Below are 20,210 nucleotides of genomic sequence, written 5' to 3'. Positions count from 1 at the left end.
CCATTTCCACGGCCCGGTTGCAAACCCCTCACGCCCACAGGTTGGGGAGTCTTGTCTCAAATGGGGGTGGGGGGAGCTGTTTTCTCGGGAGGGGCTGAAGTTCCAGATCGCATTATTTTGTCGGTGGGAGAGCAGCTTTGTTAGATTGTGAAGGGTGGAGACAATCCAGGGGAGGCCGATGGCTGCTCAGACAGCTGGGCTCTGGGCCACAGAGTTGGAGTCCCCTGTTCTTGCCACTGCATTCGGGGCCGGCCGCAATTTCTAAATAGTCTCCAAGGGCAGCCCTGGTAGAGCACATTATAACAATCCATTTGCAAACTGACCAAGGTAGGGGGGATACAAGATGCCTTGGTCCAGGAAAGGCTGCCACTGGCACACAAGATAAGGGTGCCAAGCCTTCTTGGCCGGGGCTGCCTTCTCCTCCTTTTCCTTCTCCAGCTGTGAGCCTGGAAGGAAACACACACACACACCAGATGGTGGCCCCAAACTGCATAATGTGGTCACATTCAGAGCCAAAGAGGAGGATCCCCAACAGTGGGGAGAGTCAACACCTCTACTCAATCTTGCTAGGGTTGTGCCTGAGTTTGTGTCCCCCCCTCCCCAAGCAAAACCTCGCAAAATCCTGGGATGCCCTTCAACAGCATCGCTTGGCTGATCCCGGGTTCAAGATGCACTGCTGAGCACCACTGACTGACTGCCTTGGCAGAAGAGAAGCAGAAGATGAATTTTCTAAGGGCGCATTTGTGCCAAACTCCGGGCGGGTCAGATTAAGGACGCCTGACCTCGGATGGACAGGTACCCTGACACAGAGACCTCACGTAGGAATGAAGCAAAGGCGCTCAGAGCCTCAACCAAGGCTGCCTCTTGCCAGTTCTGGAGGAAGGAGAATCCCCCCAATGCCCTCCTTCCACCCCCACCCCATTTCTTATTTCATTGATCAAATGTAGCAATGCTCCTGCCTGGAAAGAGTCTCCCTAACCCATCCTTTCTGGGGAGGCCCTGCAACTAGCCCAACCCCCCCACCACCACCTCTGCAGCCCTCCACCATAAGAGGCCGCTGGCTGCAGGGAAGGGTCTGTGATGGGGAAGAGGTGCTGTCCTCTCCAGGCCCAGCACATCCCACCCACCCACCCAACCCCAAGCAGGCCACCATCCCAGATGAGCAGGCAAGGCAGCCTCTGAGACTGCAGGTGGGTCAGCTGAGCCCGGCTGAATCCAAGCCACTTGGAAATCCTCAGGCAGCTGAGATGGCACGCTTGAGGCTCTTCCTCCCCCAAAGGGTTGCTGGTTGGCTGCACAGGTATGAGATGGAAAAATTGGTGCGTTTCGATACCGACAACCTCACGTGGTTAACATGGCTCTCCCGCATCTCTGGTTGGGCTTGGCATTCCCCCCCCCCCCAAGGTCCTCTAGGTGTCTCTCCTGCTGCTTCCCCTGAGCCTCTTGGGAAGAGCAGGGAGCCCCCCCCCCCCCGCAACAACCATCCATGAAAAGCTGCAGGGAGCCGTTCAATCCCAGGCAGGCCCTTCTTGCCTGTTGATGCCAGGTGGCAACTGCCCACCTTTTAGGTGCCACCAAGTGCTCTCTGAAAGCCTCTGGGCTCCTGCCAAGCAACTGGTCCAACGGGAACGGGCACCAGCAAGCCAAACAGCCTCGGGAATCTGGCCGTGTCAAAGCAGAGGTGTTGTTCCAGCCATAGATTTTACCACAACCTCCTTGAGAACCAAAATCAGCCAAGGGTGTGAGCTCACCTCCCTCCCACCCACCCAGGCATGGGTTCCGGTACAAGGTGGACCTGGAAGCTGGGGGGGGGGGCAAGCCAAGTCTTAAGTAATTACGGTAAGCTCCCCGTTAGAAGAGCGAGTATGCAGAGAAGCGTAATGAGAGTGATATGGAATAACACGCACAAACCAGCATACAGAGAGACTGAATAGTATAAAAATATAGTAGTTTACTATGTAGAAATATAGAGGTATTCAGAGTCTGGTTAACAGTCCAAGTCATACACAGTTCTGTTATCAAAATAGTCAGTCTAGCACACAAAGTATAGCTAAACAGTAGCAAACCACAATACCTCAAAATACACAGATCAGCTTCTAACAAAACAGGGTTTCAAAAGGTTAACATGAAACACGGGGTAAATGCGGTTGAGATACTTTGGCAATTCCAACCGTACAGAAACAGGATTGATGATCTTCACAATAGGAAACGGACCAACATACTTAGGCCCTAATTTCTTTGACTTTTGGGTAATTTGGAGAAATTTGGTAGGCAGAAAAACTTGATCTCCAATCTTGTACTCCCTTTCTTTCACCCTCTTTTTGTCAGCCTGTTTCTTGTGTGCTTGATGAGCAGCCTCCAACGTTTTTGGGGCTATGGGCCAAACCTTTTGGAGCTGGTCACTCCACTCTGAGAGGGTCAAGACTTGTGGTTTTTCACGGGGCAATTCTGGGATTGGCACAAAGTCCTGCCCAAAGACAAGTCTAAACGGGGTGAAACTGGTGCTGCTGTGCACAGAGTTGTTGTACGCTACTTCAGCATGTGGTAACAGTTCAGTCCAATTATCTTGCTGATCATTGATAAAACACTGGAGGTATTGCTCCAAAACAGAATTAGTCCTTTCACAAGCCCCATTAGTCTGAGGATGGTGGGTGGAGCTTAACCCCTGGGCGGAGCCAATCAACTTCAAAAATTCCTTCCAGAAGAGGGAGGTGAACTGTACCCCTCTATCTGATATTATGCGCTCCGGCACTCCATGCAAACGGTATACATGTGTAATAAACAATTTAGCTTAGCTGAAGGGATCTTGGAACAAGGCACAAAATGAACCTGTTTAGAGAACAAATCCGTGGCTACCTAGATCACAGTATTTTCCTGATTCTCAGGTAATTTGACAATGAAATCCATTGCTATTTCCTTCCACGGCGATTCAAGACAGGCTACACCTTGAAGCAGGCCTTGGGGCTTCCCTGGAGGTCGCTTAGCAGCAGCACATACAAGGCAAGTGGCCACATATGATTCAATGTCTTTTTTCAAAGAGGACCACCAAAATTGTCTTTTGATGAGATGCAGAGTTTTCACAAACCCAAAATGGCCTGCCATGCGGGAATCATGAGCTCGTTGTAGCACCAAAGGCTTCATGCTTGCAGGAACATACAATTTAGCGCCTATCCAGGCCAGTCCATCTTTCGTGGTGCATTCATTTGAATGTTCCTTAAACCAGGAGTCGGACTCAAGCCTTTCCTTGAACTTGCAGATGAGGTCCATTGTGACCTCCAACTTAGGGTCGCTTTGGCTTCTGGTAACCATTGGAGCAGCAAGACTTTTCGCTGGGATGATGGGAAGTACCACGCTCAACTTGGAACTGTTGTATTGTGGGAGTCTGGATAACGCATCCGCCATAAAATTCTTCCCTCCAGGGATGTACTTTAGGGTGAAATTGAACCAGTTTAAATGTTGCGCCCAGCGCATTTCTTTAAGAGAAAGTTTTTGAGGGGTCTTTAATACTTCCAAATTTTTGTGATCAGTCCACGTCTCAAAAGGGTGTTTAGCTCCCTCAAGGAAATGTCGCCAGGTCACCAAAGCCCACCCGACTGCAAAAACTTCCTTTTTCCATATGGCCCATCGCCTTTCCGTCTCTGTCAGTTTTCGGGAGGTGTAAGTGCAAAGTTGCAGGTGCCTGTCAGTGTTTGCTTGAAGTAATACTGCCCCCACCGCCACATCACTAGCGTCAGTTTGAGCGATAAAAGGTGCATCCATGTCTGGGTGTTTCAAAGCGGGTTCAGCTGCAAAGAGTCGCTTTAGTTTTTCGAATGCGGCCTGACATTCCATAGTCCGTTTTAGTGGCTTCCCCGGTTTGGGTTTGGCCTCTCCTTTTGACTTAAGGAGATTTTGAATGGGTAGCGCAATGCTGGCAAAGGATGGAATAAATTGACGATAAAAATTCGCAAATCCCAAGAAACTCTGCAATTGTTTGTGGGTGCAGGGCGGTGCCCATTTGGTAACGGCTTGGACTTTAGCTGGGTCTATCTCGATGCCATTGTGGGAGATGCGATAACCAAGGTAGTCAATTTTTTCCTGATGAAATTCACATTTAGACAGTTTGGCGTAAAGCTCCGCCGCACTGAGTTTTTTGAGAACTGAACACACCAATGTCACGTGTTCGTCACGTGTTTCCGTGTAAATAAGGATGTCATCAAGATAGACTATCACTTTGACTGCAATGTATTATAAAACTTTACAACTGGAAATGATTGAGTATCTTACACAACTATTTTGTAATATACAACAAGGAGGTAAAATACCTCCCTCATGGAAAGCGGCTTTCATCTCATTGATACCTAAAGATAAAGAGGGCCCTAAGAAACCAGAGGATTACAGGCCGATATCTCTTCTGAACACAGATTATAAAATATTTGCTAAGGTACTAGCCAACAGATTGATGCCGGTTATTCAAGAGATTATTCATCATGATCAAGCAGGATTTATTGAAGGCAGTCTCAAAGAAAGAGACTTGAAAGTCTAGCAGGCTTTGAAATAGTCTCCAAGGTCAAGTATTTAGGAATACAAATTGCAGAATCAAACACAAAACTTTTCTCAAATAATTATGAAGTGTTGTGGCAAAAGATCCAGAAAGACCTTGAAGTATGGAAAAAGCTACAATTGTCTTTGCTTGGAAGGATCTCAGCAATTAAAATGAACATTCTACCTAGATTTATCTTTTTATTCCAGATGATACCGGTGCTTAAAACAGATAAAACTTTGTTAAATTGGCAAGCAACATTAAATAAATTTGTTTGGAAGGAGAAAAAACCGAGAGTAAAGATGAAGATTATGCAAGATACTCGTGAAAGAGGCGGCCTTAGACTCCCAAACCTCTGATTGTATTATGAAGCTGCGGTATTGACGCATGTAGCAGATTGGTTCGGGAAAACAAAAATGGAATTGCTCAATATAGAAGGCCATGATCTTGTTCTGGGATGGCATGCATATCTTTTTTATGAAGACAGGGTGGACAAAGTGTTCAACAATCACGTTCTCCGAAGTGCCCTGATGAGAGTATGGAAGAAGCACCGGCCCAATTGGGATTATAAAATACCGCTTTGGTTGGATCTTGCAGACACCATGGGGATTATGATTAAGTCACTCGGGGGTTGTTTATACAAAGATGTGCTTATCGCTGATGGGGATGAATGGAAGTTAAAAACTTTGGAACAACTGTTGGAAGAAGGAATTGTTTTAAATTGGTTACATTATATACAGCTACAGAAGAGATGGGAAGAAGATCGAAGGGTTGGTTTTATGGACAAAGAAGTGGATCTGATTAAGCAGATAAAAGAGACTGGCCCAAAACAGGTTAAAAGAATATATAATGTACTGTTAGAAAGAGATTCAGAAAGTGAATTGGTTAAGGATTGTATGATTAAATGGGCTCAGAATTTTGGTGAAGTGGTTATGTTGGAAACGTGGGAAAGAATATGGGTTCAGAATGTTAAATTTACACAGTCACAGAATTTAAGGGAGAACTTTTATAAAATGTTTTACAGGTGGTATTTAGATCCTAAAAAATTATCATGCATGTACCCAAATATTCAACCAAAATGTTGGAGATGCGGGTGCCTAGATGCTACCTTTTTTCATGTATGGTGGACCTGCAATAAGGTTAAGGCTTTTTGGATAAAAATATGGTGGGTCATGCAAAATGTACTGAAAAAAAGAATACAATTTACTCCGCAAATGTTTTTACTGGGTATAGCTAAGGATCTTACTAAGGGGGAAACAAAATTGGTTCTGTATATGGTCACAGCAGCTAGGCTGCTGATTGCGCAACATTGGAAGAAAGATTTTTTACCGACAATTGGTCAATGGACTCAGAAAGTGGCGGGGTTCGCCGAAATGGCAAAAATTTCAGCTTTTTTAAAAGATCAGAAGCAGGAGAATTATACACAGGAATGGGCAAAATGGATTGATTACATACAGAATAAATACCAGACTAGGAAGTACTATATAGCCTTTAGGTAAGAATGTTTAGATTGATAGATGATCAGAGTAAATAATATATGGGATGCTTGGAATTGTTAGAGTGGTATACAGCGGAAGTCAGGGGGGTGGGTTTGTGTGGGAGGTGGGGGAGGGTTAGGGTGGAGGGAGGGACAATATATATGTATGAATAAATTAGAAGATGGGATTAACGAAACACTGTTATTTTAGGAGAAATTTATATTAAGAGTTATATATGTTAAATTAGCTTAGAAGATGGGATCAATGTGCTATTATTAATCTAAGAGAAATTTATATTGTGTTTGTTGGGAGGAGAGGGGGTACAATATGTGAACGAGTAATTTACTTTAAGACGGGGGGAGGGGAGGGGGCAAAGTATTTGGTATAATATTTGAATGTGAATTTTTGCGGGGGGGTTGGGGGGGCATAGCATTTGTATGAGATTTACATTGTATGGCGGGTTGTGTGTGTGAAAAGGAGGAAAATCTGTTTGTATAAAACTCTTTTAATAAAAGAAAAAGAAAAAAAAAAGAAAAAGCAACTGCAATGTACGGTGAAACTCCTGGCTGGAATCCAGTAAACAAGTGAATTGAAGGATCCGGTTTGTGTGTTGCTCTGTGGGGAGAGGGGCGGGATGGAGTCCCGCGGCTGCATGGGGAGCCCACCTCCCCGTCCTGGGCTGGACTATGTCAGGGTCTCCTCCTGTGCCTGTCGTCACTCGGCTAATTTTCCCTAAGCAGCCCACCGGGATCCCCTTGCTCCGCCCCAGCCCCCGTCTAAATTTAGCTGCGTGGCTCGAGACTCCGCCGCGGGAGGAAGGCCGGCGGGGCGGGCGAGGCTCGGGCAGCGCTGGATGAAAGCCCTTCTTGTTCTCGTGGGGCAGACCGTGCACGGAGCGGCCGCCAGATGGCGCTGCTGCGCTGCAGGGAAAGCAGAACGAGCGCGGCCGGCTCCCCAGGGGAGGGCGGTTCTCCCCCCCCTTCCCCTCCGCGCCAGGGGCTCAGCTGAGGTGCACATCTCCGGCGCCGCTGCACTTTCGGCGGCCACCCTGGAAATAAGGAGCCAGGAGTGATGCGGGTGGAGAGACGTCGGAGGTGCCACACGGGTCCTCCGTGACCGATCGCCCATAGAGAGCCCGGGTCGGGCCGGAGCGTGGCTTTGGGATCGGGACCTCGGGTGGAGGGAAAGAAGCAGGCCTGGAGGCTCCTTTCCAGCGGCCTCTCTAGAGCTTCACACAGACACAGACACAGACACACACAGACACACACACACACACACACACACACACACACACACACGAAGCTTCTGGCTTGGGTGGGCCTGGCCGTCGGAGGGCGCAAGGACTCCCTTTCGGGCGACCCGGGAGGCCACGCCAGCCCTTCCCTCTCGGGCTCCTCGTCAACGGCCTCTCACTTGAACCGACGGCACCGTGCAGGCCCCGCGACCCGTGGATAAGATGGAGCCAGGTGGCAGATGCAGCCAGATGCCAGAAGGCCCTTGCGGGGGGGGGCGCACTTCCCCAGCCCCGAGGAAAGCAGAGGCTCCGGGAGGGGCGCCGGGGGCGCTGCGGACGTGCAGGCTGCAACGGCAGGGGCGCCTGTTGGCTGCCAATTAGGGGCCGCCCGCCCGCCTGCTGCGCCCGCCCGGCTAAGAATAGCCTCGTCTGCGCTGACGGTCAAGCCCCCTCCGCCACTCCGCCTCGCGTCACCGAACTAAGGCCGAAGCGGCCGAGCAGCTCCGGCTCAGGGCAGGCTCCGCCGGGCTGCTCCAATTCTCCGGGAGCGGCTGGCAGAAGTGCCGAGCAACCAGGCCCCATCACCGGTCCGGCCGCAGGCGGCTGAACGCGCTTCGGTCCCAAGGAAAGGCGGAAAAGGGGTTTCCAGGTTCCTGGTTTTGGAGGCCTGCATCGGAGCACCTGAATTGAAGGCGGTGGGCCCTTTGTGAGCTGCTTTATTTCTGGGCCCCTTAAACCCGGGGCCTTTCATTCTGGGGACGGGCTGCTTCATAGGGGGTCTGGTTCTCCCCTCCATGGGATGAGGCACATGTGTCCAGAGCCCCAAATGCAGAGGAATGGGACAGATGAGGAAAGAGAACCTGGAGTAAAGGGGAACCGTTCAAGGGTGTCTACAGGGTGAAAAAGGCCAGAGGGGTCAACATGAGGATGTGCCTTGTATAAACCAGTGGTGTGACCACATCTGGAAACCTGCACAGCTCCAGGGCCCCACCTCAGAAGGAACATTGTGGAGCTGGAGAAGATTCTTTGCAGGGGGGGTGTTAAAGAGATGGGGGACTGGAACAGCTTGCTTGGAGGAAAGGGGGGGACGTCAGGGGCTTTGGGCTCTGGGAAGAAGGGGACAGGATAGAAGCAGGGGGGAGAAAGATGAACTATTTTCCCCTTCCAAGATGCTAGAGCCAGAGGCCACCCACGGAATGCAATCCTGGAAGAACCAGGACACAGGAAGAATAAGGTTTTTTTTTTTAATTGAAAAAGTTTTATACAAACAAATGTTCCCCCTTTTTATCCCCCCACCATATAATGTAAATCACATACAAATACTATGCCCCCTCCCCTCCCCCCAACTTAAAAAAATTTCTCATTCAAATATTGTACCAAATACTGCACCCCCTCCCCTCCCCCCGTCTTAAGGTAGATTACTCATTCACATATTGTACCCCCTCACCTCCCAACAATCAAATATAAGTTTCTCTTAAAGTAGCAATAGCCCATTAATCCCATCTTCTAAGTTAATTAAACATATATAAATCATGATATAAATTTCTCTTAAAGTAACAATATTTCATTAATCCCATCTTCTAGGTTAATTATGCATATATATTACCCCACCCTCCACCCTAACCCTCCCCCACCTCCCACTCAAACCCACCCCCCTGACTTCCGCTATACACCACTCTAACAATTCCAAGCATCCCATGTATTATTTACTCTGATCATCTATCAGTCTAAACATTCTTACCTAAAGGCTACATAGTACTTCCTAGTCTGGTATTTATTCTGTATGTAATCAATCCATTTTACCCATTCCTGTGTATAATTCTCCTGCTTCTGAGCTTTTAGGAAAGCTGAAATTTTTGCCATTTCAGCGAACCCCGCCACCTTCTGAATCCATTGATCAATTGTCGGTAAAAAATATTTTTTCCAATGTTGCGCAATCAACAACCTAGCTGCTGTGACCATATGCAAGACCAATTTTGTTTCCCCTTTGGTGAAATCCTTAGCTATACCCAATAAAAACATTTGCGGAGTGAATTGTATTCTTTTCTTAAATACATTTTGCATAACCCACCATATTTTTATCCAAAAAGCTTTAACCTTGTTGCAGGTCTACCATACATGAAAAAAGGTAGCATCTAGGCACCCGCATCTCCAACATTTTGGTTGAACATTTGGGTACATACATGATAATTTTTTAGGATCTAAATACCATCTGTAAAACATTTTATAAAAGTTCTCCCTTAAATTCTGCGACTGCATAAATTTAACATTCTGAACCCATATTTTTTCCCACGTGTCCAACATAACCGATTCACCAAAATTCTGAGCCCATTTAATCATACAATCCTTAACCAATTCACTTTCTGAATCTCTTTCTAACAGTACATTATATATTCTTTTAACCTGTTTTGGGCCAGTCTCTTTTATCTGCTTAATCAGTTCCACTTCTTTATCCATAAAACCGACCCTACGATCTTCTTCCCATCTCTTCTGTAATTGTATATAATGTAACCAATTTAAAGTAATTCCTTCTTCCAACAGTTGTTCCAAAGTTTTTAACTTCCATTCGTCCCCATCAGCAATAAGCATGTCTTTGTATAAACAACCCCCGAGTGACTTAATATTCATAATACCCATGGTGTCTGCAAGATCCAACCAAAGCGGTATTTTATAATCCCAATTGGGCCGGTGCTTCTTCCATATTCTCATCAAGGCACTTCGGAGAACATGGTTGTTAAACACTTTATCCACCCTGTCTTCATAAAAAAGATATGCATGCCATCCCAGAACAAGGTCCGTTGTTAATAAGGCCCCCCTCATCCACGATCTAATTTTGGAGGGGGACCCGGACCTCGCCGGAATAACCGAGACCTGGTTGGGCCATGAGGGAGGTCTACCCCTTGTGGAAATGTGCCCTCCAGGTTATCGAGCATTTCACCAGCCTCGGGCCCAGGGAAGGGGCGGTGGGGTAGCAGTGATTATCCGGGAAGACTTAGAGCCGAGAGAGTTCACTGTGCCGCAGACATCCGGGTGTGAGTCCCTCGTCGTGAGATGGGGCCCAGGGAGGCAGTTGGGCCTGCTGATAGTATACCTGGCTCCTCGCTATACTTCAGCGGCCCTGCCCGAACTCCTTGAGCTGATCTCATCGGTGGCGGTTGAGACCCCCAAACTTTTAGTGATGGGGGATTTTAATCTGCCGTCGATGGGAGAAGCGTCTGAGGGGGTTCGGGAGTTCATGGCTTCCATGACAGCCATGGACCTGACCCAGTTAATTCAGGGCCCTACTCACGAGGGAGGCCACACCCTGGACCTTGTTTTTGTCTCTGGCCAGTGGACGAGTGATCTGGGAATAGGGGATCTAGACACTATTCCCCTGTCATGGTCGGATCACTCACTTCTCCGGCTGGACTTCCCTGGTGCTACCCCCCGCCGCGAGGAGGCGGAACTGGAAGGTATTAGATGGTTCCGCCCCAAGCGCCTGATGGAACCGGATAGGTTCCAGACGGAACTTGGGCCACCTCCTGTGGACCTGACCCGCCCCCGAGTAGAGGACCTGGTAGTCGCATGGAATAGTGCGGCTACCGGGGCCCTAGACCGGGTGGCGCCTTTGCGGCCTCTCCTGCGGCGAAGAACCACCCTGGCACCTTGGTTCACCGAGGAGCTAAGGGTTATGAAACGCCACAAGAGACGCCTAGAGAGTCGTTGGAGATCCTCCCGTTCCGAATTTGACCGAGCACAGGCACGAGCCTATTTGAAGACGTACCTTGTGGCACTAAGAGCGGCCAAACGTCAACATTGCGCTGCTCTTATTGCGTCTGCAGATAACCGCCCTGCCGCCCTGTTTCGGGTGACCCGTTCCCTCTTGTTTGAGAGACCACGGGAAGCCCCTTTACAGGGCAGAGCAGAGGAGTTTGGGAATTATCTACAGGACAAAGTCGCTCAAATCCGGATGGGATGGACCCCTTTCAGTGGTTCAGTAGAGACGCCCGTTGCGAGTCTTGAGGGACCGCTTTGGGAGGAGTTTGACTCGGTTGCCATCGAGGATTTGGACAGGTTGCGTGGACGTCTGCGACCCACCACATGTTTATTGGACCCGTGTCCCTCCTGGCTTGTACTGGCATCCTGGGAGGTCACGCGTGACTGGCTCCTGGGCCTGGTGAACGCCTCGTTGGGTGAGGGGTCTCTACCGGCCGCCTTGAAAGAGGCGGTGGTGAGGCCCCTGCTCAAGAAGCCTTCCCTGGACCCAACGGACCTAGTCAATTATCGTCCAGTCTCCAACCTTCCTTTTTTAGCGAAGGTTGTAGAGAGTGTGGTAGCACAGCAGTTCCCACGTCACCTGGAGGAAAATGATTATCTAGACCCGCGCCAGTCCGGCTTCCGACCCGGGCACAGCACGGAGACGGCCTTGGTCGCATTGGTTGATGATCTCTGGAGGGCCAGAGATAGGGGTTGTTCCTCTATCCTGGTCCTATTAGATCTCTCGGCGGCGTTCGATACCATCGACCATGGTATCCTGTTGCACCGGCTAGAGGGGCTGGGAGTCAGAGGCACCGTTTTACGGTGGTTTGGCTCCTACCTCTCTGGTCGGACGCAACGTGTGTTGACAGGGGAGCAGAGTTCGACCCGGAGGCCACTCACATGTGGAGTGCCACAGGGATCGGTGCTCTCGCCTCTCCTGTTCAACACATATATGAAACCGCTGGGCGAGATCATCCGTGGTTTTGGAGTGGGATATCATCTGTATGCTGATGATACTCAGCTATACATTTCCACTCCGAACCACCCCAATGAGGCCGTCGAAATGATGTCCCGGTGTCTGGAGGCCGTACGGGTCTGGATGGATGGCAACCGACTAAAACTCAACCCTTCCAAGACGGAGTGGCTGTGGCTTCCGGCCTCCCGGTTCAACCAGGTGCTTCCATCTCTGGCCATCGGGGGCGTCCAACTAGCCCCCATGGAACAGGTGCGCAATTTGGGCGTCCTCCTGGATACCCGGCTGTCCATGGATAACCATGTAACAGCCGTGGCAAGGGGGGCGTTCCATCAGGTTCGCCTGATGCGCCAATTGCGCCCCTTATTGGACCGGGATGCCCTATGCACAGTCACCCATGCGCTAGTGACGTCTCGCCTGGATTACTGCAATGCTCTCTACATGGGGCTTCCCTTGAGATGCACTCGGAGACTACAATTGGTCCAGAACGCGGCCGCGCGGGTGATTATGGGGAGGACTAGATACTCCCCTGTAACACCTCTCCTGCGCGAGCTGCACTGGCTGCCTGTGGTCTACCGAGTGCGTTTCAAGGTTTTGATTATGATCTTTAAAGCGCTCCATGGCACAGGGCCTAGTTATATGCAGGATCGCATCCTGCCCCACACATCCCTACGACCAATTCGCTCACACAGAGAGGGACTTCTCCGGGTGCCGTCCGCCAAACAGTGCCGGGGGGCGACACCCAGGAGCAGAGCCTTCTCTGTGATGGGCCCAGCCCTATGGAATGACCTCCCCCGTGACATCAGGATGATTTCCGATCTCCGCTCCTTCCGTGTACAGCTGAAGACCCACCTCTTTCAATTATCCGGCCTGGCTCAATCGCAATCGTAATTTTCCCATTCCTCCAAACTGTTTTTAAATTGTTCTTAAATATTAATTTTATTGGGTTTTTACAATTGGGGTATTTTAAAGCAGATTTTTAACTGTCTATTGATGTAATTTGCTTCCTCCTCCGTGTATGTATGTGTGTTGTGTATGTATGTACGTTTGGTGTTGTTATATATGTTTCATGTTATATGCTCCATTGTACGCCGCCCCGAGTCCTACTTGGAAAGGGAGCGGCTAATAAATCCAAATTTATTATTATTATTATTATTAACAAGATCATGACCTTCTATGTTCAACAGTTCCGTTTTTATTTTTCCAAACCAATCTGCTACATGCGTCAATACCGCAGCTTCATAATACAATCAGAGGTTTGGGAGTCTAAGGCCACCTCTTTCACGAGTATCTTGCATAATCTTCATCTTTACTCTCGGTTTTTTCTCCTTCCAAACAAATTTATTTAACGTTGCTTGCCATTTTAACAAAGTTTTATCTGATTTAAGCACCGGTATCATCTGGAATAAAAAGATGAATCTAGGTAGAATGTTCATTTTAAATGCTGAAATCCTTCCAAGCAAAGATAATTGTAACTTTTTCCACACTTGAAGATCTTTCTGTATCTTTTGCCACAACACTTCATAATTATTTAGGAAAAGTTTTGTATTTGATTCTGCGATTTGTATTCCTAAATATTTGACCTTGGAGACTATTTCAAAACCTGCTAAACTTACAAGTCTCTTTCTTTGAATCTCTGTCATGTTTTTAACCATCATTTTTGTTTTGTTTTGATTTAGTCTAAACCCGGACACCATGCCAAATTCTGCTATGATATTTTTCATCGGAATTATTGAGTTCAAAGGATGTGAGAGGGTAACAACCAGATCATCGGCAAATGCTCTGTATTCCTTTTGCCTGTTAGCTATGCCATCTAAGGATTTTGAGTCCCGAATTGCGTTCAACAAGACTTCCAAAGTTAAAATAAATAACAATGGAGATAATGGGCAACCTTGTCTTGTACCTTTTTGTATCTCGAAAGTTGTTGACAGATTTCCATTAATAATAAGTTGTGCATTTTGTTGCTGATAAATTGCTCCAATCGCCTGCCGAAATCGTGGTCCCATATCCATCTTTTCCAAAGTCTTGGTTAGAAAATTCCAATTCACTCGATCGAAGGCCTTCTCTGCATCCAAGAAGACCAGCACTGCAGAGATCTGCTTATTCTTATCAAGATAGTCAATTAAATCTATGAGTTGCCTTACATTCTCCTTCATATGTCTGCCTTCAATAAATCCTGCTTGATCATGATGAATAATCTCTTGGATAACCGGCATCAATCTGTTGGCTAGTACCTTAGCAAATATTTTATAATCTGTGTTCAGAAGAGATATCGGCCTGTAATCCTCTGGTTTCTTAGGGCCCTCTTTATCTTTAGGTATCAATGAGATAAAAGCCGCTTTCCATGAGGAGGGTATTTTACCTCCTTGCTGTATATTACAAAATAGTTGTGTAAGATATTCAATCATTTCCAGTTTTAAAGTTTTATAGTACATTGCAGTCAAGCCATCAGTCCCTGAAGAAGAAGGTTTTTTTAAAGGTAGTGCACACACTGTGGAATGGCCTACTGTGGCGCAGGGGGCTGGCTGGCAGCTTGACTGGCTTCCTGCGCTGCTTGGCCCAATTGAATGGAAGTCCTGTGAATGGGCGGCTCCTGGCCTCGGTGGCCGTGGGGCTGCCTCTGGAGGCCTCTGCTGGGAGATCAGAGGGCTTCCTTGTGCAGTGAGGACTGACTGCTGGACAAAATGAGCTCACTGCTGGCAAGGGATGGCCCCAGTTGCCTCGGGGGTCTCTGTCAGCTGGGTGGAAGCAGGACTAGCAGCTAGACGGAGTGACAAGAAGACACTAAGCCAAAAAGGGAGCTTGAGGTTCATTGAGAATGCAAAGATGGTCTGTGCTTCCTGGCTACCCTTGACCACTCCCCCACCCCGGTCTCCTTCACATGAAGTATACCCCACCCCGAATTGGCTTGGTAGAAAATAACGGATAACGTGGTCTGGGAGCTTCTAGCAGCAGCTCAGAAGTCAGAGTGAAGAAGACTGGCAGTGCCTGGCTGAAGAGGAGCCCTTGGGAGGAGACCATAAACTATGCAGGAGCCAGCACTGTGTTGCAGCAGCTCTTCAGCTGCACCAACGGAGGCATCATGCTGAAGTCACCAGAAGTGAGTCCTGCTTTCTGCTGCTCTTTCAGGTTGTCCTCTCTGCAGCTCTCCAGCCACAGTACTGGAGGGATGCTGAAGAACAGGAAGGAGTCCAGAGGAAAGCAGCAGAAATGGCCAGGGCCTTCGGGGCTAAATCCTTCAGGTTTAGCCTGAAGAAGAGAAGGCTGCGGGGAGCTGTGACAGCCATTGTCCGGTACTTGAAGGGCTGTGGATGGATCCTGATTCCTTCAATCTAACTGACCTTCCAGACTTTTTCCAAGATCGCCTGTGAGCCACCAGGTGAACAGGTGATGTGGCCCTTCATGAGATGGCTGATGGCCATTTATTTATCTGCTGGTTTTGCAATAGTCTCTATCTAAATAGGTATTAGTTTGTACACCACCAAAGCTTACCAAATCCTGTTGGTTTTCATTGCAAAGGCATTGGAAAGAAAAGCTCTGGTACTATTACCACAAAGAAATGAACACATACATAACAATAATTATTCCTAAAGTGGCCACCGAACAGAGCAACATTAATTTAATTTAATTTAGTTAAGCACTGTATATGAGATATTAATACAATTGAGAGAGTCCAGGGATATTTCATGAAAAGAGTCCTCCACTCCTGCTTGCAACAGACTCCCATATGCCACCAGGCTTGAAATTTTGGGCTTGGGAAACCTAGAACTATGCCACCTACGGTCTGACCTAAGCGCAGTACACAAAATTACCCGCCACAACGTCTTACCTGTGAATGACTACTTCAGTTTCAATCACAATAATACACCAGCACACAATCAATACAAACTCAAAGTACATCGCTACAAACTCGATTGCAGAAAATACAACTTCAGCAACAGTGGTCAATGCCTGGAATGCACTACCTGACTGTTGTTACATCCCCAAACCCCCATAATTTTAACCTAAGATTGTGTACTGTTGACCTCATCCCATTCCTAAGAGGTCTTTAAGGGGCGTGCATAAGCGCACCAGCGTTCTTACCATCCCTGTCCTGTCTCCATTTATTCATACCTGTTTATTGTGTTCATATTTATGGTTTTTTTTGCACGTTTGACAAACTAAGATAAATAAATAAAATAAAATAAAGTCCTCCCCCTCTGGAGGGGCCCCCTCACCAGACCCCTGCCAGGCTGGCTGTGGTCTATATGCTACTTTTAGAAGGGCCAGCCATCCTCGGGGAACTGCAGGCCATTTAGGGAAGCCAGCGAGAGGCCAATTTTGGGCCAAAGAGGTGCTGGCTGGTACTAGCTGTTAGGGTGTAACCAACAAGTTGGGTAGACAATATATTGCACAAGGTATGTTATGTATCTTTAAGAGAGGAGATCTGCTAATTAGTAGATTACAGCATATAAATTGCAGCTGATGTTCTCTCTCTTTCTCTCTCTTGATTGATGTATGATAACTGCTGTCTAACTGTTACTACTGTTGCTACTACTTACTGTGTGAAAGTTATTTGCTACTTGTATCCAAGTTATCTTGGTAGTATTGGACTGTTTTTTCTGTGTATGACTTTTTGGCTGTGTTTATGGATTTTGCTATATTCTTCAAAAAGTAAAGTTTATTTTGTTACTTTACTATCCATTATTCAGTGTGGTTGCTTTATCTATCGCACGTTGCGTATACTTTACAGGGTTGCTCTGTTATAACCTCAACCTGGGGTTCATTGCTAGTGCTTAATCGCACCAGTAACTAACATTGGTTATGGGCCCAGACGCCCTGCCTTAACCATAATTTTTTTTTTAAGCACCACTTTTTGGATAGTTTATTTTTGTGAATATGGCACAAGAACAGTCTGCTGCACTCTCCATGATTACCCGGTTTGATGGAACCAACTATGTTTCCTGGTCCTTGAAGTGTTCCTTACTTCTGCGTAGAGAAGGACTGTGGTTTGTGGTTCAGAACCCACCAGATGTTACAGATTGGGATCCTGCTGATAATGAGGATGCGAAGATTGCGCAGTTTAACAGGGACAATGAGAGAGCTCTCTGCATTATTGGACTAACACTGAATGACCAGCAACTGGTCCATATTCGTGGCGAAGAGTCTGCTGCTAGGTGTTGGAACACATTGCGGAGAATTTATGTTCGGGACAGTGTGGGTGCTCATATTCATCTCACACGGAAACTGTTTAGAGCCTGTTTGCAAAAAGGTGGTGATATGTTGGCTCATTTAGACTTCATGAAGAAAACTTTGCAGGATTTGCAAGAAAAAGAGTTAATTTTTTCTGAGCTTCAACAGGTGTATATTATGCTATCATCGCTTGATGAAAGCTACGACTCTTTTGTTTCCTCATTGGAAGTTCTTTCACGTGATGAACTGACATTATCTGAGGTTACCGGGAGATTGCTTGAAGAGTCCAGACGAAGAGAGGATAGAGTTCAGTTCAGAGACAATCAATCACAAGAAGAAACACAGTTTTCAACTGTAAATTTTGTTAAGAAATGTTATTCTTGTGGTGGTAAGGGGCATATTGCTAAGAACTGTAAAAATAGCAAGAAAAGGGGTGTTGCTAATAGTAAAAGAAAAAGCAACAATGTTACTGTAACTGTAGCTAAGGTAGATAAGGCTGTAAACCATAGTTTCTGGGTGGTTGACAGTGGCGCATCCCATTCTATAACTAAGGTTAAAGAAAGGTTTGTTACTATGAAGGCTAGCAAACAGCACATTTCCTTAGCAAATGGTTGGAAAATCAAGGCTTCAGGTGAAGGTACAGCTTATTTTCCATGTATTAATGAAAAATTGGAAATGTTATATGTACCTAAAATGAAATTTAACCTATTATCTGTAAAAGACCTTGTGAAATGTGGGTTTACAGTAACATTTAAGAATGATAGATGCATTATTGAAAAGGAAGGTAATAGTGTTATTGCCAATTTGGAGAATAATTTATTTATTCTACATGAGAACTCTTTAAATATTGCGAGTTCTGAACCTGGTTATAAGAATAAACAGCCCCATGATAACTGTATACATCTACTTCATAGACGTTTAGGCCATGTAAATTTTAAAATGGTACGTCAAACTGTTATTCTATCTAATGGAATCAATTTGAAACCTTGTTCAAAATATCTTAACTGTAATGCCTGTAACCAGGCTAAAAGTAAGGTTACCCCTGCAAACCGGTTTCAAGGATTCAAGACATCTAAACCACTGGATGTAGTGTTTGCAGACCTAATTGGCCCTAAGAAACCTAGCTTAGGAGGTGCCTGCTATATACTCAGCATTATGGACCATTATTCTAGGTATGGTTTCTGTTATGTAATGAAATCAAAGGCAGAAACTTTCCAACATTTTACTAAATGGTTAAAGTTTGTTGAACGTAAGATGGATAAAAAAGTACTTTGCCTAGTCACTGATAATGGGTCTGAATTCACTAATCATAGGTTTACATCAATGTTGGAGAATGCTGGTATAGAACATAGGCGTTCTGCCCCCTACAGGCCAGAACATAATTCATTTATTGAAAGACGTGGTCAATCATTGCAGGCAATGACCAGAACTATGCTAGTTGATTCTGGTTTGTCAGAAAAGCTTTGGGGTGAGGCTATAATGTGTGCAAACCATATTCTGAACATAGTAGTTAACTCAACTACTGGTAAGATTCCTTATACTCTTTGGCATGGTAGGAAGCCTGATTTGAGTTATTTACACACATTTGGTGTCCCTGCTTGGGTGCATATTCCCTCACAGACTAGACGGAAGGATCAAAGCAGAGCTAGGAAAATGGTTTTTGTTGGGTACAATTCCAATCATAGATCGTTTAGGTTCTGGGAACCTGGAACTCGGAGAATTATGCACAGTGCTAGTGCTAAATTTTCAGAACATGTTGGTTGGGAGAAGCTAGAACAAGAGTTTCACAAGGTTTGTGATGATATAGATGTTGATCGTTTGGTTAATCATGATACACCAAATGAGCAGTTAGAGAATCAGGATAGTCCATCTATTACTCTGAAAGGGGAGGAAGATGTAGATGTAGAATCTACTCGTGAGGTGGAACAGGATGATTCTGCAAGTCCTGTATTGCCTAGGAGGTCTACTAGGGACAGGCATCCACCCGACAGATACCAAGCCAGTGTAGTATTGCAAGTTAGCATAGAACCTTCTAGTTTTGCAGAGTTAAGGCTGTATCCTGAAAAGGAAAAGAAATTGTGGAAGACAGCTATGGAGAAGGAATTGAAATCCTTACAGGAATTGAAAGTTTATGAAGAAGCTAGGCTCCCTTCAGGGGAGAGTGCAATTGGCTGTAGATGGGTGTTTAAAATTAAAAACGATGCTGCTGGCAATGCTATTTATAAGGCTCGTTTAGTTGCTCAAGGGTTTTCCCAAACTGAGAGGGATTACGATGAGGTTTTTGCTCCGAGCTTGAAAGCCTCTACGTTGAGGGCATCATTGGTGTGGGCTGCTAAGTATCAGTGTAATGTTACCCATATTGATGTTGAAACAGCGTATCTGCATGCTCCATTGCAGCATACCATTTATATGAAGATGCCACCAGGTATGGATTCTAATGGCCAGACTGGTTGTTGGAGACTTAAAAAGAGCCTTTATGGTTTAAAACAGTCCGGTTTTGAGTGGAACAGATGCATAGTAAATGAACTAAAAGCTATGGGATTTATTCCAGGTTTGGCTGATCCTTGTTTGTTTAGACGGGTGAAAAATGGTTTGATCTCGTTGTTGCTTTTGTTCACGGACGATATAGCTATTATTACTAGGTCTGAGCAGGAAGCTATTGACATTGTTTCACAATTAGAGAGTAAATTTAAAATCCGGAATTTGGGTGAAATTAAGCATTATCTGGGCTTAGACGTGGTTAGAACCAGTAAAGGTTTTAAGCTGTCACAGGCTGGTAAAATTAATCATTTGCTTAAGAAATATAGCATGGAGCTATGTAAGACTGCAAAGACACCAATGGCATTGGAGTTTAAACCTGAGGTTACTGAGGGTACTGGTTTTGATAAGGGAATCTATCAATCTTTGATAGGTAGCCTAATGTACCTAAGTAATTGGTCTAGACCAGATATATCATTTAGTGTGAACCAACTGGCTAGATTCAATGATAGTCCTTCAGAGAGGCATTGGCAAGCAGCAAAGCGTGTGCTGCGTTATTTGAAGAAAACTATCCACTATGCATTATATTTAGAACCGAATAGGGATTTAGTTTTG

Source organism: Natrix helvetica (genome assembly GCF_964273705.1).
Source record: "Natrix helvetica genome assembly, chromosome: 2".
In the NCBI taxonomy this organism is placed as follows: Eukaryota; Metazoa; Chordata; class Lepidosauria; order Squamata; family Natricidae; genus Natrix; species Natrix helvetica.
This window is presented reverse-complemented; position numbering follows the sequence as displayed.